This window comes from Procambarus clarkii, chromosome 90 (genome assembly GCF_040958095.1).
Source record: "Procambarus clarkii isolate CNS0578487 chromosome 90, FALCON_Pclarkii_2.0, whole genome shotgun sequence".
In the NCBI taxonomy this organism is placed as follows: Eukaryota; Metazoa; Arthropoda; class Malacostraca; order Decapoda; family Cambaridae; genus Procambarus; species Procambarus clarkii.
The window spans coordinates 12,570,408-12,578,260 of record NC_091239.1 but is presented as its reverse complement, the minus strand read 5'-3'; positions in this window follow the sequence as shown (position 1 = coordinate 12,578,260).

Below are 7,853 nucleotides of genomic sequence, written 5' to 3'. Positions count from 1 at the left end.
TAGACCCGCATCAGCCTCATAAAAAGGGACTTATTTACCGAAGTTAAGGGACTTTACATACCGAAGACGAGGGCGCTTCTTCAACCCGCGCCTGAATCCCAACGGTTTTTCCCGCCTTCCCTAATTTGCGCGGGACTCTAATCACGTAATTCAACCGTCATAGCATTCAATATTTACTTTATCCTTAAATATTGAGGTCATACAAAAGGATCAAACACGCGTTCCTGGGACGCGAGTTCGATTCCATTGCATTGCTTTAATGTTTTCTCACAATCTGCTTATGGAAATAAAGCATTATAATGGGTAGTAAATGATTTAATGAAATAAATTGTAAAGCAGAAGTAAGCTCAATTGCCTCATAATGGATTGGTCCAGGGTTCGATTTCAGGGTAGGGTGAGACGCTTGCGATCGTTGCCTTACACCTGATGTCGCTGTTCACCCTGCTCTAAATAGTTTGAATCTACAACGCTTCCAGTGTCACGTCACCCTTTGCTGACCTCGTGTAAAGGCCTGGAAACAGGGTAGTTGATGCATGAAGCAAATTACCGGGTTGCATAGTTGACTTGAGATTGATGGATTGTTTCAAGCGTAGGCTAGACATATTATATATATATGAATGAGTTTCGGTGAATATAAATAGGGACTGCCTCATAGGGAGTCAATAGACCTTCATCAGTTGCCTTTATTCTTCTGTGACAAAGGGGACTGTTGTGGTCTGCTTAACACATCATGGTTAGTCGTTAGCAAACCAAAAATTTGGAACGATGTCACACCATATTGAGTGGACTGGAGAAAATACGTTACTAAAATCTGTCAATATCTAGTCCATCCTTGTATCTAGCAGGGTCGGAGTTCGATTCCCGATGGTCGAAGCGATTGGGCACCACATACCAATCACTCACATCCCAATTCACTGTCCTCATATCCCTCTACAATGAGTCATACTGACATTAGCGCTTACTCGCTAGGCTCGTAGCCTGGTGGATAGCGCGCAGGACTCGTAATTCTGTGGCGCGGGTTCGATTCCCGCACGAGGCAGAAACAAATGGGCAAAGTTTCTTTCACCCTGAATACCCCTCTTACCTAGCAGTAAATAGGTACCTGGGAGTTGTCAGCTGTCACGGGCTGCTTCCTGGGGTTGAAGGCCTGGTCGAGGACCGGGCCGCGGGGACACTAAAGCCCCGAAATCATCTCAAGATAACCTCAAGATTACTCGCTGAGTCTTCAAAGTTACTTTACCTTGTTCGCTCAAACGAGTGAACTCGTACGATCACTGGAACGAGTGAACGTACGTGAACATGCACGATCACGTACGACGCCGCGGTATGCGCTTAAGCAACTACCGAATGACACGGGCAGATTTGTAACGATGTAATTCACAAAAAAACACGTGTTTGCCGTGACCAATGGCGGGGCCCAGGAGTTACGTCAACAGCCAGAGGTCTTGAACAGTCACTGTGAACGCCTTAACAGGTTAGAACCATCGTTAGATAACCAAGATAACCAGTGTTACAGTGAATATGATAACTGTTTCAACCATTTTATATCTACGATCGCAGTTTGTATCAAGTCACTATTAACAGGATAACGGGTTGGAATCGTCGTAAGAGATCTAAAATTGTCGGAGATTTATGTTATCATAGTATGATAACAGGTTCCTCTTGTCATTCGTGTTTTATCTGGAAATGATTGTGAGAATTCGTGAGCATAATATATCAGCGTGTGACGTCATCGTTGTTGTTGCGTCATTAGTGTGACGTCATTATCGCCTTGCCAGATCTTCACCTTTCGTCAGCATACTACCACATACCTCCAATACCACCACATACCTCTAATACCACCACATACCTCTAATACCACCACATACTGCCCCTAATACACCACATACAATTCCCAATACCCTACATAACGCCCCTAATACCATCACATATTTTTTAGAATCCGGATTTTGATGGGTTTTTGAAACCGGATTAATCCATTTTCGTCAACACAACAATGTTAATATAATTGTCCCTAACACTATTGAGGTTCTGTAGCATAGTGGTCTACGTCCTCGAATCCCAACCGAGGGACCTGGATTTAATCCCCGGCCAAGATAGAAACGTTTGGGCACGTTTCACCTGATGCGTCTGTTTACCTCGTAAGTAGGTGACCTAGAATTGGGCAACTGTTGCGGGTCAGGCTTAGTAGGGTAAGGCTTACCATGAGCTATGGGAAGGGAAAGCTCTCAGCCAGCTAACAGGAGTCAGCAGTCGTCTGCTCCTGTACCCTCCTGTGTAAAACTAGTAGGGTAAGGCTTACCATGAGCTATGGGAAGGGAAAGCTCTCAGCCAGCTAACAGGAGTCAGCAGTCGTCTGCTCCTGTACCCACCTGTGTAAAACTAGTAGGGTAAGGCTTACCATGAGCTATGGGAAGGGAAAGCTCTCAACCAGCTAACAGGAGTCAGCAGTCGTCTGCTCCTGTACCCTCCTGTGTAAAACTAGTAGGGTAAGGCTTACCATGAGCTATGGGAAGGGAAAGCTCTCAGCCAGCTAACAGGAGTCAGCAGTCGTCTGCTCCTGTACCCTCCTGTGTAAAACTAGTAGGGTAAGGCTTACCATGAGCTATGGGAAGGGAAAGCTCTCAGCCAGCTAACAGGAGTCAGCAGTCGTCTGCTCCTGTACCCTCCTGTGTAAAACTAGTAGGGTAAGGCTTACCATGAGCTATGGGAAGGGAAAGCTCTCAGCCAGCTAACAGGAGTCAGCAGTCGTCTGCTCCTGTACCCTCCTGTGTAAAACTAGTAGGGTAAGGCTTACCATGAGCTATGGGAAGGGAAAGCTCTCAGCCAGCTAACAGGAGTCAGCAGTCGTCTGCTCCTGTACCCTCCTGTGTAAAACTAGTAGGGTAAGGCTTACCATGAGCTATGGGAAGGGAAAGCTCTCAGCCAGCTAACAGGAGTCAGCAATCGTCTACTTCTGTGGGTATGCAAATATATATGAACGGTATTTGATAGAGTTACCCAAAAAATATATTTTTTCGACAGAAAAGCCCTTAAAAATCTTGAAATTTAAAATTTTTAATTAGCAACTTGTGTTCTCTGGTCAGTTACGAAAACAAAGTGCTTATGGTATGCAGTTTGATATAAACAAAAAATCCCCCACGCACATATAGCCACAAGCGAGAAAAAAAATATTAAAATGAGCTAATGATCGCTTCTCTGGTTTTAAGACAGTCTCCCCTCCCCGTGCTCCTTAAAGCACGTGAAGCTATAAACATAGAAAACTTAGAAACATGTTTAGGTCTGCAACTGGACATAGAAAACGAGGTGCAGGACTAAATTACACATTTCATTTACAAATCTCATCAACAAATATTCCATGAACAACGAACTATCGCGACGTGTCTGAGAAAACATCGAAGTCATCTATTGGGCTCGAACTTGCACCGCTGGACCCCCAGGTACATGCATTACCGACTGTACCATGATGGGTACAGTCGGTATAATATAGTCCATGAACCTTTCTGAGCAGGTTGTGGTTCAGTCGGTACTGTGCGTGTGTGGAAAGTCCAAGGGCGTGGAGGTTCGATCCCATTAGAGTGCTCCAATATATTAGCTAAAACACACACACACACACACACACACACACACACACACACACACACACACACACACACACACACACACACAATAGAACATACAGCCCCGCTCCTGTGCCAGGTAAGCCCTCTACGGGGCTCACCATAGCCCGTGCTACTTGCAACCATCCTTCTACCTATCCCCTCTTGCCCTATTTTCTTCTATTTTACAGACAGCTGCACCTATCTATCTTATCTACTCCCAAACAGTATCTTGTATGGAGTGATCATGTTCTCTGCTTCTTTATTTTAGTGATGAAAAATTCAAGTTTTTGAATTGTGATGAAAATGTTTTTTTCCGACGTCTCTTGTGACGTCAGTCTGTGATTCTAGTTGTAATAGTTATACCTAGTTGTTGTAGTTATATCTAGTTGTTGTAGTTATATCTAGTTGTTAGTAGTTATATCTAGTTGTAGTGTTATATCTAGTTATTCCAGTTGTATCCAGTACTATATCAACCCGGCCTCCTAACAGAACGTCGCATTTTGACGTAGACTTTCCCTAAGGGCCAAAAATCGTCGTACTAGAAAACGGCAGCGGCTGGCGGAAGTGACGTATTGTCCCGTTTTCTGTTGTGGGTCCTCTGGTAGGTTAGGATAAGGGCACCTTAGTACGACAGTTTCTCGACGTTGGGGCACCAAGGGAGCCGGTCGGCCGAGCGGACAGCACGCTGGACTTGTGATCCTGTGGTCCCGGGTTCGATCCCAGGCGCCGGCGAGAAACAATGGGCAGAGTTTCTTTCACCCTATGCCCCCTGTTACCTAGCAGTAAAATAGGTACCTGGGTGTTAGTCAGCTGTCACGGGCTGCTTCCTGGGGGTGGAGGCCTGGTCGAAGGACCGGGCCGCGGGGACACTAAAGCCCCGAAATCATCTCAAGATAACCTCAAAAAGAAGATATCCCCCCATGGATTCGAACCTAGGCCACCAGAGTAGCAGCGCAGTATTCTACCCACTCACACAACAACAGCATTGTTAGTACTGAAAGGTCATTGGATACATGTAAGTTTTACGATCCTTTTAGTACTTAAAGACGTCGGAAGTGGTTGAGTGGGTTCAGTACAGGGCTGCTAATCTAGCGCCCTAGGTTCGAATCCTTTGAGGGGGATCATTTGAAGTACTGTTGAATATAATGCAATATTGTTGACTAAAGTCTTAGAAGTCTGAGGCGAGCTGGAAACATCAGTCACGTGAAAATTAAAGACTCATTTTGACTTTGACTTTGATTGTTAGAGAAAATTTTCTCTAATTTTTTTCTCTGTTAGAGAAAATTTTCTCTAATTTTTTTCTCCGTTAGAGATTATTTTCTCTAATTTTTTTTATGTTAGAGAAAATTTTCTCTAATTTTTTCTCTGTTAGAGAAAATTTTCTCTAATTGTTTTCTCTGTTAGAGAAAATTTTTTCTAATTTTTTCTATTAGAGAAAATTTTTCTAATTTTTTCTGTTAGAGAAAATTTTCTCTAATTATTTTTTTCTCTGTTAGAGAAAATTTTCTCTAACAATACTCATCGCCACGTTGGAAAGGCATAAAATTACATATATTCTTCAATAATCTTCCCCAAACACCAAGATTCCATTTGGTTTAGGCTTCAATGTGTGTGAATGAAAATGAAATCATATTTTATTTCTTCCAGCCAACGATACAAGCGACCAAGCACAGGAAAACATCCATTGGAGAATGTTGTTTATTCTGGCAAACTGCGTGACTATGGTCCAAGAACTGCCTCTCACTCCATACTGTTGTTAAAAGCGTATTACTGAATGTTGCTATGACTCGGAGTCGAGGGCTGTAGAAAGGTTTTTGTTTACATAATAATAAATAAATAGTTTATATAAATAATGAACATCTATAGACATGAGAAATGTTGGGTTAGAGTTCTCTTGTGTGTGTGTGTTGTGTGTTGTGTGTGTGTGTGTGTGTGTGTGTGTGTGTGTGTGTGTGTGTGTGTGTGTGTGTGTGTGTGTGTGTGTGTGTGTGTGTGTGTGTGTTGTGTGTGTGTTGTGTGTTGTGTGTGTGTGTGTGTGTTGTGTGTTTGTGTGTGTGTGTGTGTGTGTGTGTGTGTGTGTGTGTGTGTGTGTGTGTGTGTGTGTGTGTGTGTGTGTGTGTGTGTGTGTGTGTGTGTGCGTGTGTGTGTGTGTGTATTCACCTAGTTGTGATTGCAGGGGTTGAGCTCTGGCTCTTTTTTTCCCGCCTCTCGACTGTCAATCAACAGGTGTACAGGTTCCTGAGCCTACTGGGCTCTATCATATCTACACTTGAAACTGTGTATGGAGTCAGCCTCCACCACATCACTGCCTAATGCATTCCACCTGTTAACTACTCTGACACTGAAAAAGTTCTTTATAACGTCTCTGTGGCTCATTTGGGTACTCAGTCTCCACCTGTGTCCCCTTGTTCGCGTACCACCCGTGTTGAATAGTTTATCCTTATCTACCCTGTCCAATCCTCTGAGAATTTTGTAGGTAATGATCATGTCTCCACCTACTCTTCTGTCTTCCAGTGTCGTGAGGTGGATCTCACGCAGCCTGTCCTCGTAACTCTCTTAGTTCTGGGGCTAGCCTAGTGAACTTTTTCCAGCTTCGTCTTGTGCTTGACAAGGTACGGGCTCCATGCTGGGGCCGCATACTCCAGGATTGTGTGTGTGTGTGTGTGTGTATGTGTGTGTGTGTGTGTGTGTGTGTGTGTGTGTGTGTGTGTGTGTGTGTGTGTGTGTATGTGTGTGTGTGTGTGTGTGTGTGTGTATGTGTGTATGTGTGTGTGTGTGTGTGTGTGTGTGTGTGTGTGTGTGTGTGTGTGTGTGTGTGTGTGTGTGTGTGTGTGTGTGTATGAGCAGCCCATCCTCCACTGTAGACAGTACTGATAGTAACCAAGTTGATCATCGTACATATATTGACGTACTAGGCAATTAGAAAGTAGAATTTAGACAAACCTGAAAAAAGGTTTTGTATTTATGTTGCTAATAGAACCCTAACTTAACCTTCCTAGGCCTAATACACGCCATGTGAGGCCTAATATAGTACATATGTGTGCTATACTAGGCCTAGGAATATTTAAATTAGATTTTTAGCTTAATTTTTTTCCGGATTCCATGAAGTGAATAGTACCAAATTGTACTATCTAATTGTCCATTACGTCAATATATGTACGATAGTTACAAAAAAGTACTATCTATCCATGTGTACTATCTATATATGTGTACTATCTACACATGTTATTACACTTGTACATATGTACACTTGCTCTTATGTACACCTGACCATAGTGAACAGCTTTACATACTTTATCTTGCAATGATTTCGGGGCTCAGCGTCCCCGCGGCCCGGTCTTCGACCAGCTAGCCTCCTCGTTGCTGGACTGGTCAACCAAGGCTGTTGGACGCGCCTGACCAGGTCAACCAGCCTGACGTATCAGTCATAACCTGGTTGATCAAATATCCTTTACAGGTACTCGTATAGCGAAGACCCTCCATAAAGACCATGTTTTAACCATTACATCTTTGAAGATGCCCAGGTATGAGACGAGAGAGAGAGAGAGAGAGAGAGAGAGAGAGAGAGAGAGAGAGAGAGAGAGAGAGAGAGAGAGAGAGAGAGAGAGAGAGAGAGAGAGAGAGAGAGAGAGAGAGAGAGAGAGAGAGAGAGAGAGAGAGAGAGAGAGAGAGAGAGAGAGAGAGAGAGAGAGAGAGAGAGAGAGACAGACAGACAGAGAGGATGCCCACATATGGGAGAAAAGAGATAGGGAGGGAGGGGGACCCGCAGGTATACATATATATGCTGCTCAAAGCACCTTTCATCAGTCAGTCTCTGCCTATAACTCAGAAAGGAAGCATCTCCAGAGGTAAACACCGCCAGCTGGGTGGCTTTTGTGTAGCTTAGTGCTGAGTCAGGCGGCTTGCCTCGCTGACGTGGTTATGAACTACCTTCCTAGGTCATGAACTACCTCCCTAGGTCATTAACTCCCTCCCTAGGTCATGCAATATCTTCCTAGGTCATGCACGCCCTTTCTAGATGTCAGCATACAAGTGTGATTTGCACAAATCCTCCTCAACTCTCTTAATTTCAAATTATATGTATTACGTTGGTTGGGGCGGCCGGCTTGAGTCACGATACAACGTTCTTCGAACTCCAGTTCTTGGAGTTCGAAGAACGACTTGTTCTAAGAGGCAGCAGTAACCTCCATTAACGAGACGAGGGGCGACGTCTCGGGCGCCAAGAGGATCTGGTGGACACTTCAACATGCT